This window comes from Sorex fumeus, unplaced genomic scaffold (genome assembly GCF_029834395.1).
Source record: "Sorex fumeus unplaced genomic scaffold, SorFum_2.1 ptg000098l, whole genome shotgun sequence".
Taxonomy (NCBI): domain Eukaryota; kingdom Metazoa; phylum Chordata; class Mammalia; order Eulipotyphla; family Soricidae; genus Sorex; species Sorex fumeus.
The window spans coordinates 82,958,598-82,981,637 of NW_026606155.1; positions in this window are offsets into that span (position 1 = coordinate 82,958,598).

The window sequence follows — 23,040 nt, forward strand, 5'->3', positions numbered from 1 at the left end:
TGAATCTGAGTGGCTCATCATCACCTCACACAGCTGACTTGTTGGATTCCTACATGGTGACTGGTGGAGGATAGCATGCGGCATGGAGGGATGAAGCACACTGGCTTCTGATTCTGTGGCTCTGCCATGTCTGGAATGGAGACTCAGAGTGACTTCAGAAGAGTGTGAATTTGCACATAAAATTTGTTCCTCTTCTTGCCCACTCTCAGAAGTGTTCATAACACAAGGCATGTATTTTAAATTTTTTTGGGGGGGTGGTGTTCTGGAGTTACACCTAGCAGTGCTTGGTGGTTACTCCTGGCTTTGTGCTCAGGGGATGTTCCAAGCAGTGCCTGAGGGTTCATGTGCTGCTGGAGACTAAATCATGGTTGGCCTCATTGAAGGCCTTAATCCTTATACTATCTTTCTCTTCTATCTGTTCACAACTTTAAGGTGTTAGGTAAAGAAGACAATGAGAGACATTTTTGCTGGTGTGAGTCTTAGGTCACAGAGTGCGAGTGTGCTGCTGGTAACTTGAGACAGAGTCCATTTTTTGCAAACTGGAGTGAGAGTTGCACGTGGTTCCCCCCATAGGCAAATGCTTCTTCCTAAGACGGAAGATTGAGTGGACAGACGTAAGATATTAAGCCACATTTCACTACCAAGTCAGGTCAGGTATGAATTTTCTAAGCATTGTAATCCATTCCACAACATGGGGGCTCACTAGGCGGTACCTGATTTAGGATCAGAAGGGCTCTGATTCATGAGGGCTCTACTCTGAAATCTCAGGCAAGCAGCCCTGTCTCCCCAATGACATTCCCCAAATATAGAAAGGAGGGTGAGGGAAAGTAAGCACTTTGTTTCCATCCTATCAAGAATGAGTCTACATGAGGGATAAGACTAGATGCTTAGAGATCTCAGGAAGAAAATTTTCCTCTTCTCCCATTCTCCCCAAAACAGATCTTCATTTTCATTACCTTCTGTGACTTGCAGAACTATGTGATACTATTCTAGAAGTATTAGGGCAGACGAGTCCAATTGCAAAGCTGCTATATTTTCTGACTAGTGAGAACTGAATTGCCGAGAGTTATGCACACGTTTCCCCCCTCTTTTTTAGGGTGACAAACTTTTCCTGCTTCTTCAAGGTTTTCTGATAAAGAGAACTTGCAGAGCAATCCTGGGAAAATCAGAAAATCTGATCACCCTGCTACTAGAAAAAAGCCCCCAACCCCATTGCTCTTGCTTCTAGTCCAAACTTCAATTTATTTTTGGAAGATAGAGGGAGGACAACTTAAATTATAAACTAATATTTTCATTCTCTACTCCCAAATTCCTAATTTGGGTAGAAAGCTCCCTGTTCAGTTTTCTTTGCAGTAAATCCTCAGCTTCTCAGGGGTTTTGTTAGGATTCTTTACAAAGAGCTTCATCACTTTTCAGGGGCTCAGGCAGATCCTGAAAAGGAAAATACAGTTGATTTTCTTAGTTCCATAATTATGAGTTGCCCACCTTCTAATAGTGCTTTCAACTACACTATTATTTGTACTATTATTTTTTTTGGCCTGAGAGTGGAGAATTCCTAACAACTTACTTAATGTTCTATGTATGTTGGCTATCAAACTAAATGATAAAAGAACAAAAAAGCAAAAAGTCTTAGTTGCTACAGTCAAAGTTGGCGTAAGCTATAGCTTCTATCAGTTGTTAAGAAAAGATGCTAACAAGTAGAGACTTAAGAGTCAGACTTGATAAAAATGAATTTGCTTTGACCTCTAATAGTTGTCAGGGTTTTAGAAAAACACCAAGAGGTGCCAATGCCAGGCAGAAATAGAAATGAATGAGTCTAGAAAAGTATGAATTTGCATAGTGATAAGTATTCAGTAATTTGTTATTTCATAAAATGCCACCCTTATCTCCATTGCTCCTCTCTATTTTTTTTTGGTGGGGGGGCATGTTAGGCTACACCTGACAATATACAGGAATTACTCCTGGCTCTGCACTCAGGGACACTCCTAGACTGCTTGGAGGTGCATTTTGGGTGCCGACAATTGAACCCAAGTCAATCATAGGCAAGGTAATTGCCTATCTGCTATACTATCACTCAGGCCCAGACATTGTTCTTCTGTTTTGCAGGACTATATTATGTCTATTATATCCTAGTGGAAGCTAGAATTAGGTAGTGAACATAACTTTGTTGTCAGAGTATTAGGGTTTAGCGACTCTAATATGTGAGGGTAAAATATATTCAAATCTAGGACTTTACAACACTGCCCTGACATGACCAGGGATGTAACCCTGTGGTAGAATGTTTGCCTCACATGTGTGAAGACCTGGGTTTGATCCTCGGTACCACACATATGAAAACAAACAAAAACATGCCTTCAGGTCTTGGAGATCTTTTGAGATATCATGGCCTGTATTGACAGTTGTGCCAATTGTCAATTGCCCACTAACTATTACAGGACTATTTAGTAGTCCTGTAATAGTTAATAGTGTCTATTGATGATCAGTGACAACTACCAGTAGAAAATTTATTAGAAAGTTTTTAACACATGCCATGCTGTTTACTCTTTTCATAGCTGGTTTTGTTGTATTAGGTGCTTTAATCTTTTGTGTCTCACAACTAGATACTCTATCCATCTTCCTCCTTCTGTGAAGAGGAAATTGAGCCCCAGAAGTTGGCAACACAATGAGCTTCCTGCCTACAGGAATACAAACCACAGAGAGAATGACTTAGAAAAGCATTTCCTCAGATAAAAGGACAAAACCACAGAGCACTTTAACAGTCACTAAACCTCCTAGATGAACACAAGCCACATAAGAACTTAATCAGGACACAGACTTGTATGTTTATAGGGACAGAAAGCATGACAGAAAAACAAAGCTGGCAGATTATGAATGCATTTAGAAATCATTTCAAAGAAGTAACTAGAAAGGGCACTCACTGAGAATTTAATAGTGGCAGAGCTCTTGGTGGCAGTGTAGTTTAAACAGTCTTGAAAATACTGAATTCAGTGCCAGGTGATCATAACGAGAGAACAGTCACAAGAGTCCATGGGGTTGGGTAGGAGGTGTGGATAGACTTCAGGAAACTGGTGATTCATGACAATGAACCGATTCAAGTCACATGCCACCTGCTACTTTGTAAAAGGATGAGTGCTGGGACATGACAATGGTTTTCAAAAATAACTATGTCACCCACCACCCCACCTTAACTTGTACACAGAGTTGAAATAATTAATAATAAAATTTGTTGTGCTGAGCTTGGGAATCAAGACAAGTGGCAATGTGACAAGGTAGCGTGGCATTCAGTGAGCCACTAGGGTCCTGTAGATGTCAGGAACTGAAACTGAGCTGGACTCACAGTTTTTCAGGTTGCACCTTAACTGGGTGTGGCATGAGTTCCTTGCACTGACCTCCCATCACTTGTAATTTCTCTTCTTTTCATATTGCTTTTGTCTTGAACATTGTAGGTGCTACAGGAATGTATCTGCACTAACTAGATCCAGCAAAACTTTTTTTGGTGACCTTTACAGAGTGAACTAGCCTCTTGGGGTCAGGGACACAAAGTCTATTCTTAGAACCAAGCTTGCTCTTTTAAAAGGCAGGAAATGTGGTTTTAGTTTCCATCTTGATGATATCTAGCCATGTGACTTCCTGAATTTCTATTTCCTTCCTGTAGAATGCAGAGTTGAATTAGAGTGAGAATCCATAAGATTTCTCTCATATTCAACATTCTATGAACTCTCAGGGTTTACAATCCCATTGGGAAATATAGAAATCCCTCCACAAATCCCTAACTTGACCATGCAAAAAAAATCCCAAAGCAAAAAAGAGTTCAAGCCCTAGTTTCACATCTCCCAGAAGATTTGCTTCTGAGGTTATTTCTTTGCCTTTTCCATGAGGTGTCCTGTTGTCTTTCCCAAGGAGCCAGCCAAGGCGACAGCTGGAGGCAGTTACTGGAAAAGAGATGCTGCAGATTTTAACAGTGCAATTAAAATCGTATTTTGACAGTCCTCTTTTAATGGCAAAAACAAGGCAGGATGGGAGGTAAGTACGAGGGTTATTTTCATCCCTGTGATAGATCGAGAACAATCTCATCTGTTGGAAAATAAAGTGGAAGATGTACCCACCTGATTTCTCCAACAGAAAGGTCGACATTTAATTGCTATTAGTCCTTCTTGGTCTGGAATTACTCACATGTTAGAGGAAAGTACTTATCGTTCTTAGTGCTATTGGCCATCATACACTCACATGAAAATACTAGACTTGACTTTAGTTACTTAGAAAACTGGTAAATGTTTCTTTTACAGAACATAAATGAATATTGACTAGGGGAGTTTGGGTCATATCTGGTTGGTGGTGGTGCTGGGGGTATTCTTGGTTTTGTGCTCAGGGATCACTTCTAGAAGTATCTGGGAGACCATGTGGCACTAAGGATGGAACTGGGATCTATTGCATGCAAAACGAGTGCCTTAACACCTTTCCAAGCAGCTTTTTTCTTTTTTATGTAAACCTTTTTATAATAGATTTAGATTTATAAAGGTAAGGTAAAGGCCCTCCCGTTGATCGTCGATTTGCTCGAGCGGGCCCAGTAACGTCTCCATTGGAGACTTTGTTGTTACTGTGTCTGGCATATCGAATACTCTCGGTAGCTTGCCGGGCTCTCCGAGAGGGGCGGAGGAATCGAACTCGGGTTGGCCATGTTGGCTGCTTGGTAAGGCGAACGCCCTACCCGCTGTGCTATCGCTCCAGCCCGGCCTCAACACGGGAAACACGGGAAACCTCACCCGGCCCGGACACAGACAGGATTGACAGATTGATAGCTCTTTCTCGATTCCGTGGGTGGTGGTGCATGGCCGTTCTTAGTTGGTGGAGCGATTTGTCTGGTTAATTCCGATTAGATTTATAGAAATGAATATAATAAGAGAGCTTCTAAATATCCCATGCCCAACTTACCCTATGGCTAACATATTACTCCATATTCATATACTATAATCTTAATGAATCAATATTACCTATCTTCAATACTTCATTTGGCTATTGTTGGTTTTTGCCTAATTCCCTTTATCTGTCCTAGTAAACCACTTAAGATACTACACTTCACTTTTTTCTTTTGTTTTGAATCCTTGGTTCTGACAGCTGCAGACTTTCCTTATTTTAGAGAAAGTACCAGTGAATGCATGGCACATAAATAGCATTCAAACCATGGAGTCTTATATTTTATGCTGAGAAGTGTGCAGTGTATATATACTGATATCGAATACTTGTAACATCCTTATGGGTAGAGCTACTATTATCCCTTTTTACAAAAGAGGAAACTGAAGTTTGAAGGGATGAAGCGGTTTTTCTAAATTATATAGATTAAGTGACAGAACAGGGAAATCATCCCAGTAGGAAGTTAAGTACAGCGTCTACAGTCTTAACAACCACACTTGGTAGTAAGGACACTGATGCGAAATCCCAGAGTTCTGGATAATTCTTTTTTTTTAATGAATCACTGTGAGATACAGTTACAGACTTACAAATTTTCGTGATTATGTTTCAGTCATACAATGACTGAGTAACCATCCCTTCACCAGTGCCCATTCTCCGCCACCAATGTTCCCAGTATCCCTCCTGCTTCCGCCTCTGTGGCAGGCACATTCCCTCTTACTCTCTCTCTCCTTTTGGGAATTATGCTTTGCAATACAGGTACTAAGTGACCATCATGTTTGGTCCATGTCTATTCTCAGCACACATCTTCCATCCCAAGCGAGCCCTCCAAGCATCATTTACTTAGTGGTCCCTTCTCTATCCTCTGGGTAATTCTTTACAGAGCCCTTTTATATATACCACAGTCATACACCCTGATGATAGGAATGAGCAGGAAATGTGCTTTTATTCCTGAATAACCAACACCTAGGTGCGGGCTTCTAATCTTGTTGATCATAGTGGGATCAGTATAGAATTTCTCATGTAAGCATCGGTCATGTTTGCTGGCATGTCATACTCTGGATGGTAGAGCTCTTATCTTTACTGCATATCCTTCCCCAAGATGTCTCTAATTTTTTTAAAACTTTAAAAAAATTGATTGAGGTCCTGTGATTTACAATACTGTTAATGATGATTTCCTGTGTGCATAATTCCACACCCATTTTCCTCCCTCTAAGATCCCTCTACATTTGGTTCTGCACTCAGGAATAAGCCTGGATCACAGAGTTTATAGAACCTTCCTGACTGTGCTTGGGGGAACCACATGTGGTGCTGGGCATCAAACCAGGTCAGCTAGGTGCAAGGCAAGCACCTAAGCCACTATATTATTTCTCTGGCACCCCAAGATATCTTTTATATAGAAGTTATTTAATATATTCTATTGAGATATGATTTTATAGATCAGAGTTAATAAAGTCCCCAAATTAATTTCCATGAATAATTTAGGACTATAAAATCTATTTTTAAAAAGTCACTTTTAGCGGTCTATCTAATTTACTACCACTGTACTTATTAAAAGCTTCTTAGCTGTCTAATTTCATGAGCAATTAAAGAACAGGTATTAGTACAACTCAGAGAACTTTAAAAGGTAAATTATTTTCAATAGATGCATATCCCTTCTTGGTGGAGGTGGTGGGGTGATCTTTATTTGGTGTTAGTCACTTTGGAAGGGAACTTACTGGGCAACACCTGGGTCAATTATCCTGAGGTCAGGAATGATATCTTATTACTCCCTTGTTGGAAGAGAACAATGAGAAGACCAAGGGGCAGTACATGAGCTGCATTTACTTTGTAGAGAGAAGTTACTCAAATACTGGCAACGTAATATGTGAAATGGGCACATTCTGCTAACTCTGAACCTCATTTATTTCATTGTCAAATATGATGTGATCAACAAGCATCTGTAAGGATTGGAAATATTATGTGCAACTAATAGTGCCAAATGAATGCCAAATGGTTTATTTTCAATGCATGTAATTATCATTAACCTGTATGTTTCCCAGCAAGAGAATCATTGCCATGATTGCCTTAGCCACAGATTTTGAAACTTTTCTTTAAAAAAAATTAAACATAATATACTTTTATTTATTTTAATCTTTTAGTATCCATTTTATTTATTAAGTTTTAATTTTTTTTTTAGTCACTGTGAGATACAGAGTTACAAAGTCGATTATGGTCAGATTTCAGTCATACAATGTTCCAGCACCCATCCCTCCACCAGTGTACATTTCCCACCACCAGTGTCCCCAGTTTCCCTTCCTCCACCCTTTTTCCAGCCTGTCTCTATGGCAGGCACTTTCCTTCTTTCTGTCTCTGTCTCTGTCTTTGTTACTATCTCTGTCTCTGTCTGTGACTCTGTCTCCTCTGTCTTTGTCTCTGTCTCTCTCTCTCTCTAATCTTTGGGGCATTATGGTTGACTTTGCAACTTTTCATTTAATATTCTCAAAAAGAGAGTTGAATCATTAAAAAGAAAAAAAAAACGGTGTTCTGGGACTCAGGAAAGCCAGCTTTAGTCCAATCCCAAGAGCACCTCTGTTTTGACATAGTCCCCAGAGTATGATTCCATTTACCCTGCCATCCAAGGCCAGGGTGCATTCGGGTAACTTCCGTCCTTGGCATCTGCCAAACCTCTAGTGTCCCCTAATCCCAACTTCTGACTACTGCCCCACCCTGTCCTCTGGGCTCGCCTGACCTCTGTTTTTCACTTCATTTACTATTTGGCATTTCTAATACCAAGGTTTAGGGAACTGGGAAGAACCTTTGGGCCAGAACTGGCCACTATTCTCCCTCTGTGACCTGCATGATACTTTGCTGGGTAGGAGTGGAAGGTTTTGACAGCTGCAAGGAAAGGTGCAGCATGCAAGGGAGGGACTCGATGAATACACCATAAATCCCTGTCTGCTTAAGGCATAACTCTGAAGGTTGCTCAAGTTCTGAAGTGAGGAAATTGGAAGTACAGAGCCAGGTAAACAGACCTGAGTCAACAGGACCAGAGAAACTGCTCTCGTGGCTCAGCCAGCCACAGACGGGCTGGGCTTCCCAGTTGAATAGTGACCTCTTAGGAGTCATCTTTGATTTTTTTTAACGGTCTTGTGAAGTTTTGGGAAAGAAAGCAGAGACAGAGTAAAGGCGGGACTTCTGTGAGCTGTGGTGAGGGCAAATGCTCAGAACACCATGGCGCCTGGCAGAGTTTCCAGGATAGCTGCATACTGTGGGCTCCTTCTGCTCCCCCTACAGAAGTGAGAAAAAGACCCTTTAGCTTCCTTTTCCATCAACTGATGGGCAGGTCTTACAAGACAAATACGTGCTGTAAGCCACAGCTCTTCAGCTCTATGCAGGTAAAATGATTTTAGGTCTCTTGACTTCTCTGAATTACCACGTTTTCTCATTTGCAAAATGCACACAATATTCACAACTTAAGTAGCTCAGAATATCAAATGATGTCATATTTTTGGAAATCGCTTTATTTTTGAAATGTGAGACTTGGGGGCTGGATAGAGAGTGCAGGGCTTGAGGTATTTACTTTGTGGATGGCCTATCCAGGTTTGATCCCTGGCACCACGTACAGTCTCCTTGAGCCCTTCTAGGAGTGATCCCTGAGCAAAGTCAGCAGTAAGCATTGAGCGTGACTGGGTGTGGCCCCCAAACAAAACAAAACGAAACAAAAAGTGCATATTTTGTGCAAACATTTATTACTAATAGATGACTATTGATTCAACACTTTAGGAGCTGGTACAGTACCAGATGATCTAAGGCAGCATTTCTCAGCTGGAGGCCATATGCTACCCTGTGTGCTCCTAGGATATTCCAAGAGAGTATCAGGAGGGCGCTCAAAACAAGATGGGGAGGACTAGTTGGATATGCAAGCAAAAGACAGAATACATGGTAAACAGAAAACAGAGAGGGGCCGAAGCAACCCTTGCCTTGCACACAGCTGACCCAGATTTGATCCTGTGCATCCCATATGGTTCCTTGAGCCAGCCAGGAGTGATCCCTGAGTGCAGAGCCAGGAGTCAGGCCTTGAGAACCACTGAGTGTGACCCCAAAACACAATACAAAATAAAAAAAAGGAAAAAAGAAAAAAAGAGAAAATGGTAGAGAAATATTAATTTACAGCCATGCTTTTCAATCCTTTCAAACCGAAGGACTTGTTTGATCATCAGTAGGGACTGGCAGTGAATAAGCACTGACTAGAACAGTTTTCAAGCTTTTTATGCCTGTAGACTTATACAAGTTCAAGGGGTTGATAGTTGAAAAACCCTGGTCTGTAAGATTGGCTTCATAACTTTCAAGAATTAACACAAAACAAAGATATTTTATTCCTAGTTCAAAAAGCAGAAAAAAGTACACCCACATTGTTGAAATATAAACTATATTTTATAATACTGAATGGCATATTTCAGAGTTGCTAAGAGAGTATATGCCAGAAGTTTTTATCCCAAGGAAAAAATGTAACTACATGTGGTGGTGAATGTTAAATTTGTACCAATCATTTTGTAATGTAGACATGTAGACAATAAATCATGACAATGTGTGCCTAAAAGAAATACTGTCAATTATATCGCAATTAAAAAGTATCATTGGTGGAGGTTTGTAAACACTGGTGAAGGGATTGGTGTTGGAACATTGTACACCTGAAACGCAATCATGAATAACTTTGTAACATTGTAATTCATAACAATTAAAATTTAAAAATATTATAAAGGTAAGGTAAAGGTAAAGGCCCTCCCGTTGATTGTCGATTTGCTCGAGCGGGCCCAGTAACGTCTCCATTGGAGACTTTGTTGTTACTGTGTTTGGCATATTGAATACTCTCAGTAGCTTGCCGGGCTCTCCGAGAGGGGCGGAGGAATCGAACTCGGATCGGCCGTTTGTAAGGCGAACGCCCTACCGCTATGCTATCGCTCCAGCAAAAATTAAAAATAATAAAAGTTTTCTTCCATTTATAAGCTCACTGCTAACTTGTCAATGTGGTTACTTTCTCTTTTTAAAAATCTGCTATGAGGGCTGGAGCGATAGCACAGCAGGTAGGGCATTTGCCTTGTACGCGGCTGACCTGGGTTTGATTCTCAGCATCCTATATGGTCCCCTGAGCACTGCCAGGAGTAATTCCTGAGAGCAGCACCAGGAGTAAATCCTGTGCATCACTGGTATGACACAAAAAAGAAAAAAAATCTGCTATGAACGTTGCACTCTTTTGAACACGGAACACTTTACACCAGCTCTCTGGAGCTCTGGTTTGTACATTCCTGTGTGTGTAGTGTGTATGTGAATACCACGGGTCACTAGGCTGTTGTACACGCACATGGCCTAGTTAGGATGGGTGATTGAGGAAGGCATCCTTTCTTCCCCCTCCCACTGGACTGGGGATCTGGTTCCAGGTGGCTGGGAGGTTGGTCCTGCAACTCTGGAGCTGGGATGGCATTGCAATGAGCTCAACTTATTATTATTTTATCCCAAGGAAAAAATGTAACTACGTGTGGTGATGAATGTTAAATTTGTACCAATCATTTTGTAATTTATTATTTTTATTCTTATTATTGTTATTATTATTGTTGTTTTTGGCCACACCTGGTGCTGCTCTAGTCCTGGCTTTGTACTCAGGAATTACTCCTGGCTGTGTGCAGGGAACCATATGGGACGCTGGAATTCAACGTGGGTCAGCCACCTGTAAGGGCAAGCACTTGATCCACTGTACCATTGTTCTGGCCCCGACATTTACTCCTTTGTGAGCATCATGGACTCTGCTCCACGTGGGGAGGAGAATGGCCACAGTGGCTGAATGGTGGTGAGAAGAGGCCATAAGGGCACCAGAGAGTGGAGAAGTGTGTGCCCTGGATACACTAGGAGAGCCACAGCTGAATGGAGGCTCCAAATTTCTCAGGAACGCTCTATTGACCCCATTGACCCCATCAAATGTTGTTTCATAAAATTAAATTTCTATGACGGTGGCTATATAAAAGCATCATATCTCAAGTGTGGGGTTTCCCTTCTGGACATCTAATCTTGTGTGACTAAGCAGGTCTTGTATCTTGAAGCTAGTCCAGGGTTCACTCCTGGTGCTGCTCTCCTGGTGCTAGTCCAGGCATTTATCTCACAGGACCTAACTGGGTAGGAGCTTCTGTCACTTCTATTCTGAAGAAAAGGAAAACAGGACTTTGTGTAGCTTGCATCAGGTTTTGTGAAAGCAAAGGTAATATCTAAGTGAGAATTTTGCTTGGAATTTTATTTTTTAAAATAGAGGTGCAATTAAGATTTGACTTCTCCCATCAAAGAATTTATTTGTGCCAGGAAACTTGCTAAGATAATTTTTCATGCAAGGTCAAGAATGAAAAGTGTTGTAAGGGAGAAACAACAACTGGGGGAGTGTGGGGCTCCAAGAAGAGAGGTTCTAGGAGGTGACTGAACAAATCTTCCTGCTGGGAGATATTAAGATAGCCTTGGAGGAATGGGTGTTTGATCATTGTGTGATTGTAACCCAAACATGAAAACTTGTAACTATCTCACAGTGATTCAATAAAATAAAAAAAAAGATAACCTTGAAGAATGGAGAGGATTTTGTGTAAGAAGGCAGAGAGGAAAGAACAGCAAGGGTAAGTCCACAGTGGTTGGAAAAGCAATCAGTCCAGTTCCACTGGGAGCCGTCCTTCTTTTAGTCCAAAGGATGTGTTTCCATGTCCTCACCTAACCCTGCACATTGAGCTGTTTGAGAGGTATGCTTCTCGAGGATATTTTTTCTTTCTGTTTTCCAGATTCTAAGAATAAGCTATCTCTTCTGTGAGCTGTTCAGGGAGCCCGAGGTGGTAGTTTTCTGGATATATGGTAGATGCCATATGTTTTGAGATAATGAAGATGACATAAAAGAAAAGATTAGTGGGAAGAAAGGAATTCAATACCAACTTCCTTATAGATAGGCCCAAAGATTGCACCCATCTTCTCCTCTGGGACCTTCCTTTCAGTCTCTGGCAACACTGCAGGGTTCTTCCTATCAAGACCTCTTTCAATTAGGCTGCTTTGAATTTGTGTCTCTTGAAATTCAAAGGTTTCTTTCAAATAGAGGGGTTACAACGATGGTACAGGTGAGAACTTGGGAGAGCCTGGTGTAGGGTGGAGGGTAGGGAACAGAAAGAAGAGGATGAGTGGATGAAACTTTGAAGATATGCAGATGTGCACAACCTATAGGATGTGATGAGAGAAAGAGAGATTCAGGAGATCCATGGGGGGGGGGGTAGGAGGTCATGAATTACATTCTTGGGAGAACTTTAGAGAAGAGGAAAACTTAATTTTATGTTCTAAGAGTTAAGAATTGGGGCTAGAGCGATAGCCCAGATGGTGGGGTGTTTGACTTGCAAGCGGCCAACCTGAGTTTGATTCCTAGCAACCCATATTGTCCCCCGAGCACTGCCAGGAGTAATTCCTGAGTACATGAGCCAGGAGCAACTCTGTGCAATGCCGGGTATGACCCCTCCCCCCAAAAATTGTTAAGAACTACACTTCCACAGTTACAGCAGCTAGAAGTGTAAACCTTGTGCCCGGGTACAGACATGTATGAGGGGATCTCATAGGCATTTGGGGCTGGTTCACACAACAGCCACTCAGGTTCACGGACTAAAAAGACTCTGGCTCAGTGCCTCTGAGCCCTGAGTACCATCTCTAGCCTTCTGAAACATATCTTTGAAACAGCATAATATAAAACTCAGCACTTTTTTAATAGGTGGTTTAAACATTCCACAATTTTAATCATTCCCCTGCTAAAAGTATTTTAGTTGTTTAGATTCAGGTGTTTTGATGGAAAGAACCCAATTTTTTATATAAAAATAAACTGAATCCTTTTCATTAAAAAAAGTGGCTTAAATGAGAAATGGTTTAGTAACTAGAACATGAGCATTTCTCAGTGGAGATTAGCAAAACTCCAAGTCAAACCAAAACAAAACTCACAGATTACTAGGTTGATAATAATTTTCCCTTGGAAAATTCCATTCTTCATAATATATTAATACAAGGAAGCTGAGAAAAGTCATCCTAAAATTTAAGTAGATTAAAAAAAATGTAACTCTGTGTGTGTGTGTGGTGTGTGTGTGTGTGTGTGTGTGTGTATGTGTGTGTTAAGGATCTGTCTACAGATACTGTGAACAATTTGTATGCAATATAAGTCTCACCAGTTTATGAGAAATATATATTCTGTACTGTATCTACTAGTATTTAAATTTTCAAAGCAAACTGACATTGTTAGGAAAAAATGTACTACTATGATAAAAATATCACAGAGGACACAGTTTTTTTTTATTAAAAATTTTTTAATAGTAAGACATCATGAGGTACAGTTGCAGACTTACACATTTTTGTGCTTGGGTTTCAATCATACAATGATCAAACACCCATCCCTCCACCAGTGCCCATTTCCCACCACCACGGATCCCGGTATCCCTCCCACCCCCCATCTCCCCCATCCCACCCTATCTCTGTGGCAGGGCATTCCCCTCTGTTCTCTCTCTCCTTTTGGGTGTTGTGGTTTGCAAAAGAGACATTGAGTGGCAATTGTGTTTGGTCTATAGTCTACTTTCAGCATGCTTCTCTCATCCTGGGAGGATCCTCCCAACACCTTTATTTGGTGTTCTCCTCTTTATCTGAGCTCTCTTTTCCCCTAGTATTTGTGGTTGGCCTCCAGGTCATGGAGTAAAATTTCTGGTACTAATCTCGGCCATTCTTGGGTGTTAGTTTCCTATTTTGTTACTTTATGTTACCGAGATGAATGCAATCTTTCTATGTCTATCCCTTTCTTTCTGAGTCATTTCGCTTAACATGATACTTTCCATGTAGTACCACTTGTATGTAAACTTCATGACTTCGTCTTTCCTAACAGCTACATAGTACTCCATTGTGTAAATGTGCCAGAGTTTCTTCAACCAGTCATCTGTTCTCGGGCACTCAGGTTTTTTCCAGATTCTGGCTATTGTAAAGAGTGCTGCAATAAACAGACAATTGCAGATGTCACTTCGGCTATACTTTCTTGCCTCTCTGGGATATATTCCCAGGAGTGGTAGGGACACAGTTTTGACAAAGAATAAAGATGAAAGACCAATTTTTCTCTGAAATCCCATTGCAAGCAACTATGTAAATCATAGTGTTTAAATAAAATTGAAAGAAAAATGAAGTTTTTCTACTAGAATCCCACATGAAAAACTAATTTAGTGTTTCAATATTTATATGCATGGCTATGATTCAATTGTCATTGAATTTGCTTTGCACTATTGTATATAAACACTGTGCATCCCATCCTTCAGGATATTACTAAATTTCCAAAGATTCCCATCACTTCATTTTCTTTTACATTCATTTAAAATTGATTTTTATTGACCTATCATAGCTTATGATAGAATTGATTGTTTTTGTCCTGTACTTGCAGTGATGCTACACCAGTTCCTCCACAAGTGTTATAATTCCCTCTACCATTGTCCCATGATCCCTCACCAATCCTACTTCCCACCCTCTACCCCACCCCTACACCACCCCTAACACACCTCTTAATTTTTTCTCTTTTTTTGCGTTTTTTATACATTTTATTTTATACAGCTTATTTATTTATTTATTTATTTATTTTGCTTTTTGGGTCACACCCGGCGATGCACAGGGGTTCCTCCTGGCTCTGCACTCAGGAGTTACTCCTGGCGGTGCTCAGGGGACCATATTGGATGCTGGGAATTGAACCCGGATCGGCCACGTGCAAGGCCCTACCCACTGTGCTATCTCTCCAGCCCCTATACATTTTATTTTTATAAAGTAGTTCATGATAGTTCATTACAGATAATATTCAAACACCCACCCCACCCCACCACAATAAGAGGGAAGTGTGTGAAGGTTGCTATATTTCATTCTGGAGCCATTTAAGCTTGTTTATGAGAGAATACAAATAAGTATGTTAAAAACCAAACAAATGTGTGCTACTTTAAGTACATCAGTGGGCTAGAATATAAGAGGTCGCCTGGCTGCAAATGTGGCCATGCACTCCAGGAAATACTCCATTTCTCTCTTCCGGGAGCTTTGTTTTATAGTCTCTGGATCTTGGCCATTGGTGAGATTACATGGCACCAGGGCAGATTGTGGGTGTGACTGCCAAGCTACTGAAAAACTAGGGAGCTAGGGGGAGAAACCCCAGTCCCTCTCTGAGCAGGCTTGGAGATCTCAGCCACGGATCCTGCTTACTTGGGTTCCTCTGTTGGTTCCCTCATGGGTGAGGTTCGTCTGAGCATGTGGAGAGTGACCTTGAACATGGCTATGGCTGGGTTCTGGAGGTTTTTGGCTTCTGGGATTCTTCTTGGGGCTGGGAGGGAAACTCAACCACCTCCAAGGTGCCCCAGTGAAGACAACCCTGGCATTGGGGCAGGAGACTCTGCCCCCCGTTAGCTTTTTCAGTTCCCAGTTCTACTGTCCACATCTCATGGTTGTTTCCATTAGGGGCTACCTAATTCCTTTTTGTGTGTGTATACTCTACATATCAGCGAGATCATCTGGTATCTTATTTTCTGACGATTTCATTTAGCATGAAATCCTCCAATCTCATCTAAGATGTAGCAAACTACAAGATTCCATTTTTCCTCATATTCGAATAGTATTCCATTGTGGATATATTCCCTTATCTAGCCATCTCTTTCTCTATCCTCTCATCTGTTGTTTCTTTATCTATCTCTCATCAGCTGTTGAGTGCGATAGGTAGCTCGTTTCCAGATCTTGACTATTGTAAAGAATGTTGCACTAGACATAGGGGTGCATATGTCTTTTTGAATGAATGTTTTAGTATTTATGAGTAGAAGGTCAGGAGTGAAATTTCTATACTCTCATTTTTTTGAAAAGTCTCCAAACCATTTTCTAAAGAGGCTGAACCAAGCAACAGTCAACAAGAAGTGGATGAGAATTCCTTTTTGACCATATTTCCACCAGAACTTGCTTCCAGACTTTTTGTTACAGATCATTCTTGCTAATGTGTGGTGAAATATCACTGTAGTTTCTATTTGCATTTACCTGATAATGTGATGACAATCATCTTCCATATATCCGTTGGCAATTTTTATGTCTTCTTTGACAAAGTGTCTATTCATCTACTCTCCCCGCTTTTTGATGGGGCTGTTTTGTTGTTGAACTTTGAGATGATTTTACAGTTTTTTTGGAAAATGAATTTGTACATATCTAGTTTTTTTTTAAAAAATGGAATCAGGTAAATTTTTCTTCCTCCTGAAAAATGGGTTTCTAAAATTACTAAAATACATCCGGTTTACAAAATAATTGATAAAAATTCCTCTGGATTATATAATATGAGGGACAGAGGTCTATTTACAGATATTCATTTCATCATTTCATTTCATGTCTATTTACAGATATGATCTATGATATTACTTAGATTTAGTTCTTGTCTTTCTCCCCTTCATCACAGACTTTTCTCTTCACTTCAGTTTCTCTATTCCTGCAGGTAAATCTTTCAAATCTTGATTAGTCAGATTTTTTTTTCACTATGCTGATTTTGTTAGCACTTTGATTATATTTGCAGTTTTTCTTGATTTTTCTGCTGCCTTTTTGTTAGATCAGTTTACTCTTAGAGCAGGCTTAGAGATTACCTTGTTAATTGGCTTGATTTCTTCCTTTCTTCACCCACTGGCTGAATTAACTTTCAGTCAGATCTAAGTTTTCAGAAAGAGAGACGGTATAGAAATTCACACTTAAGGGAGCAAAAGAAAACAGAGAGGGCAAATAATGGCTTAAAAATATTTTGATAATCCTGTACATTTGTTTGTGTAGTTGACCATGGATTTCCAAGAATGTGGTGGAGGAGGAAGGGGAGGCAAAAATTTAATAGACCAATTGTAGGAAATAAACTTGCAAAGCTAAGAAATATGATCTAGAAGGTTTAACAAAACATGCACAGGGCTGAATCTATAAATAGCTGTGGCAGCATGTGGAATCCATTAAGTAGAAGGAGTGGTTTGGGCACCTTAGAAGGTAGCTCCAAAGACAGGCACACTCCAAGACTCGCCCTTTCACTCAAAGACTTCACAGATGTCAAGAGTTTCCGAGGACTCTGTTCTGTCTGCCTGCAGAGACCACACCTTGCCCTTTGCCATGGCCTGGCTCGAGTGACCAGAACTTGGAGAACAAATGCCTGGTGTGTTAATAGATCTTGCAGAGGTATTTGGCGTTAGAATAGTGAATTTATCATCCTGACTTTTGCTCTCTGCTCTTTCTCATGGCTGCTTAGTGTCATGCTAAAGTTGGGAGTTGTATATCAAATAACAATTAAAACATAATTTCTGATCTTGGATGCCATATATTGGGGCAAGATTTTTGGCAGTAGCCCAGTCCAAAACACAAAACACACGCTTTCTTACTTATCTATAGTCTTTCTTTGAATCTCAGTGAACATCTTTAATTTTCATATTCTCCAAATTCTAGACCCATCTTATCTTTCCTCCTCTGAATTTTGCTGGTCCCCATCCCTTGTACTCTGGAAAGAGAATGGTATTTTCTAGACTAGGGCTCATATTCTGTCACTCTATTGTGAATAAATTCCACCACTTAAACAGAGATTACTTAATGATTGTTTATGTCACCCTAATAATAACCCAAGGTAGGATAGGGCATTACTCTGATTTCAATGCTACATATTAAAAGTGCTTGTTGATTTGTTTATCACTATATAGCCCCAGTTATGTATGTATCTCAGCCTTTGCTCTTATGTACCAGTTAAGTTTTGATGTACCGATTACTTTTAATGTATCTGATATCCTTAATGTAGCTGTTAATGTAAACAATGGCTCATGTGCTTGGAGCCAGGGAGCCAGGGTGGGAAGCAGAAATCATGTTCAATAAAAGGCCAGTTTCTCCCCTTGTCTGGGCTGTCAAGGTTAACCTGTAACCTGGACAAGCCACAGCTATCTGTCTCATTCTTCTGGACAGAGGTCAAAGATGTCAATCCTATTGATTTAATTGAAGTAATTGCCACCGTTGTTGACTGTTAAATTACATTTATACTTTTTTCTTTGAGTTTTTGGGGTCACACCTGGAGATACTCAGGGGTTACTCCTGGTTCTGCACTCAGGAATTCCCAGCAGCGCTTGGGGGACCATACGGGATGCTGGGTATGGAACCCGAGTTGGCTGTGTGCAAGGCAAAAGCCCCAACCACATTTATAGTTTTGATTGCTCATAACCGTGTAGTTCTTACTACCATTACATTTCATGTATGCCTAAGTTCACATGGAATGTGGTCAAACAGGATGATCTTCAATTTTTTTCACTTTGTTTTCTTGTCCCACATATCTTCTAGACCTGTTAGCATACACAATTTCTAGATATGGTACATATATATGAAATATAGATGTAAGGAAATTGTCAAAAGCCACATTGAGCCAAAGCAATAAAATTGGTTATAATATAAAGTTCTTTTAGTTTCTTCTGAGAACTTTAGAATTCATCCATTGTGTTTTCAGTGATATTGAACTATGAATCAGATTAGATGGGTTCATAGAAAATTACAGTATCAAACCCTAGAGACTAATTCTTCTTTTTTCCCTTAAATTTTTATTAGTGAAACACCATGAGGTACAGTTGTAGACTTACAAATTTTTGTGCTTGGGTTTCAGTTATACAATGATCAAATACCATCCCTCCACTAGTGCCCATTCTCCACCACCAGCAGTCCCAGTGTCCCTCCCACCCCCCTTCCCCCCATCCCACCCTACATCTGTGGCAGGGCATTCCCTTTTGTTATCTCTCTCCTTTTGAGTGCTGTGGTTTGCAAAAGAGACATTGAGTGGCAATCTTGTTTGTACTATAGTCTACTCTCATCACACATTTCCCATCCTGAGAGGAACCTCCCAACACCCTTTATTTGGTGCTCCCTTCTCTATCTGAGTTGCCTTTTCCCCTAGCGTGTGCGGCTGTCCTCAAATCCGTGGAGTAATCCTCCTGGTACTGATCTCGGTTATTCTTGGGTGTTAGTCTCCTGTTTTGTTACTTTATGTTCCCCACATGAAAGCAATCTTTCTATGTCTATCCCTCTCTTTCTGAATCATTTCCCTTAGCATGATACTTTCCATGTAGTACCACTTGTATGTAAATTTCATGACTTCATCTTTTCTAACAGCTACATAGTACTCCATTGTGTAGATGTACCAAAGCTTCTTTAACCAGTCATCTGTTCTTGGGCACTCAGGTTTATTCCAGATTCTTGCTGTTGTAAACAGTGCTGCAATGAACAGACAACTGCAGATGTCGCTTCGACTATACCTTTTTGTCTCTCCGGGGTATATTCCCAGGAGTGGTATTGCTGGGTCAAATGGGAGCTCAATTTCTAGTTTTTTGAGAATCATCCATACTGTTTTCCAGAAGGGCTGAACCAGTCGGCATTCCCACCAGCAGTGAAGGAGAGTTCCTTTCTCGCCACATCCGTGCCAGCACTGGTTGTTTTTGTTCTTTTGTATGTGGGCCAGTCTCTGTGGTGTGAAATGTATCGCATTGTTGTTTTGATCTGCATCTCCCTGATGATTAATGATGTAGAGCATTTTCTCATGTGTCCTTTAGCCATTCAGATTTCATCTTTGAAGAAGTTTCTGTTCATTTCGTCGCCCCATTTTCTGATAGGGTTGGATGTTTTCTTCTTGTGGAGTTCAACCAGTACTTTGTATATCCTTGATATCAACCCCTTGTCGGATGTATATTTGGCGAATATCCTTTCCCATTCTGTGGACTGTCTTTGTATTTTGGTCACTGTTTCTTTGGAGGTGCAGAAGCTTCTTAGTTTAAGATAGTCCCATTTGAGACTAATTCTTTTACTGGTCTCTGCCTATAATTTTGCTACAGATTGTGACTTGATATTATCTTCAATATTTTCCTGTCTCTAATTTCATCTGGACCAGATTAAGTGAAGCAACTTTCATATGCTGAAAAGATACGGGTTGAACAGAACCTAGTTTTGGGGGAAGAGGGAAGGAAATAGAAAAGAATTGGTAGAATGAATCATTCCACATTTTGTAAGACCTTATTATGTGTCAGGTACTGTGCTGGATTTTGGGTGTAGAAAAAAATACAACAAATATCTGGTAGTATAGTGGACAAAACAGGAGTCAAAATAAGTGATCATTTGTAAGGTAATTCTAGATGTAGTCTGCATCACAAATTTACCTATATTCAGTGTGTGTGTTGCTACAGTCAGTGAGCATAGAGATTGCCAATTTAGAATGTTTTCTGCCACTTTTATGTGCAGAGAATAAAGACGTCTGGAGACATTAATGAGCTTTCAATTTGTGTGCTGCTTTGGCATGGAGTTAGTAGAGTAGGTTGCAGGTGGAGTTTGATGCCAGGACAATAACTCAAGATTTATATGCTCATATATTTGAATTTTCTTAGGGTTCATACCTAGAAAGCTAGTCTATTCACACTGCAGCTCCCCTGAGATCCACTAGGGGTGATCCCAGAGTGGGAACCTTAAACACTGCTCTGTGTGCCGCCTCTCAAAAAATAAAACAAAACAAAACCCAAAACAAAGAAAGCAGGTGGGAGTTCTTTATTAGATAATCCACTATCACCTAATCTTTATAGTAGCTCTTTCTGGTATTGGAGATAAAAAGGATGTGCTGGATATGTGAAATACTGATGTCTGATGCTTCAGTAAAAAAGGAGATTTAGAAAAAGAATCAGTCTTGTGAATTTCCACACCCTCATCTCACCAATGTCGTAAGCACAATATTCACACTTGAGTTTTCCAGTTCTTCCTTTCCTCCCAGAGAAATAGAAGTTACTCAATCCATAATAATTTCTTAAGGGGACTTCATAAGCATTCTTCAGTCTCTTAAACTTTAAACTTCTTGGTACTTCTAAGAAAATCTTTAGTGAGAAGCAAGGGTGAGATTTTTTAAAAATTTTTGTTTGGATTTTTTTATTTTTATTTTTGTTTGTTTGTGCTTTTGATGTGAGCAGAAGAGGTTTATCACAGATCATGGCATAAGGTTTCCCATCACTTCAATGTGTTTATTGTGGAGTTTCACAGATGTTGATGAGATGTATATCTACTTTAATGAAGTTGTCATTGTCACACTATAGAAAATATTATTGGGCTTATTACATTTCTTGCATAGTATTTGTTTCCTGACCCTTGTCTGTGTTTGGGGCCATGTTTCATATTTGTCATTATAGAAGTTTCAGTCCTTAGGAAAATTCTCCTAATCTCATGTCTAAATTTCCTTAGCATTTGATATCTGTTCAGAATTAATGGTTTCTTTTGTCCACATGTGATTGCATATTCTCTTGTTCAGGACTTCTTTTGGCTTTATAATTATGTACATTCCTGTCCCCATCAATAAATATGCTTGCTTACTAGTTTACTTTTATACCCTTACAGAGTTTTGACATACTAAGTCTATTTTTATTGTATTGTATTTTTTAACTGGTGACATCAAGGTAGATTTAAAGAAGTAGGAAGACGAGGAAGAAGGCAGACACATTAAAGATGGGTGGCATGTGTGACTATAGAGGACAAACAATGCTTCATTGCTTTAAAAGACATCAGGGGACACTTGTGATTTAATTATAGATATGAAAGTTCAGAATTTTAAGGTGTCAGTTGAATAAATTATAAGGGATTTTCAAGCAAAGGAGACTGTCAGCTCTCAAAAACTTTTTTCCAGAAACCCAGAAACCACGATGGTTTATACTCAGAAAAAATAGAAAGAAGAATATCTACTTAGGAACTAAAACCAGAAACTGTAAAAGTAATACATACACACACATACACACACAAACACATATACTTTATCTTCTAAATTTTGACATTGTTTTTATGGAGGGTAACTCTTATCTTTCATTCAATGTTCTTTGTAAGTTTCTAGTCCTCTGTAAGTTTTAACTCAAATGTCACCTCCTTTGGAAAGTCTTCCCTAACCCAAATCCAGCAGACACATTTATTGTTATATCTGGTCTCTTTTTGAATTTTTTGGGTATGTTCCTCACGACTATGAAGACTTTGCACTGCAGTGACTTTTCTTGTTTCTTTTCACTGTAATTGTAGCTTCTTTAAATAGGAAGTCCATAGTGCACTGGAGGTGTTTAATAAATTTATGAGAAAATAAGAAGTATTATTTGGGGAACAATTATAGATGTAACAGATGGGCCACTGGACTAACCCAGTATGACAATTCTTTTTTTTTTTTTAGACTTCATCTTTTCTTTTAATTATATAGTATTACATGGCATATATATAAATATATATGTATGTATATCACAATTTATCCATTCATTTATTGTTGGATATTTGGGTTGTTTCCATACATGGCTGTGTACTTAGCTGCAATAAATATTATAGTGTGCACTTACAAAAAGGCAGTATATTAACTTGTATTTTTTTCTCCTTGGACTGCTAGCTACATTTTCCATGGTCAACTTGGAAATCAGGTGTTGAATGTGGCAGATATTACAAGAACTTAGATCCACCAGTGAGTAAAAGGGGAAAGGAACTACTGGTGTTTTTCCAGTCAGAACCATTATTAAAATAATGATAATTCTCTTACATCGTCACTGTTGCATATTTTCAAGTCTTTATAAAAATAATGTTCTCCGGACTATTATAACCTTAACATTGAATTTCTTCCCTGTACTTGCTGAGTTTTATAAATCATACTTCCTATACTATTCCTCCCAATGGCTCATGATCACTGAATGTTTCAGAGATTACTCAAATTATTGATGTTATATGCAAGGTTTTTTTTTTGCCATCTTGAGTTTCATTCTATTCTCCTTCAGCTTGGTTTTAATGGTAGTGGAATCTCTGTAATACCTAGATTAATGCACGATGTATAGGTAATATGGTTTCAAATAATCAAAGGAAAATGAGAAGATTTGTCTCCAAGAAGTTAAAGTTAAATTCCCTTTACCAATACTTATTTTTTACCATGAAGAACTGCAATAAAACCCCATCCCCTACCCCTCCCAGTCCCTGTGAGGCGGATGAATTCTAGTTAACACTCTATCTGCTTTGATTAGATTCATTGTTTCAATAAAAGATTCACCACTATTATTTGCTTTGATTAGATTCATTGTTTCAATAAAAGAT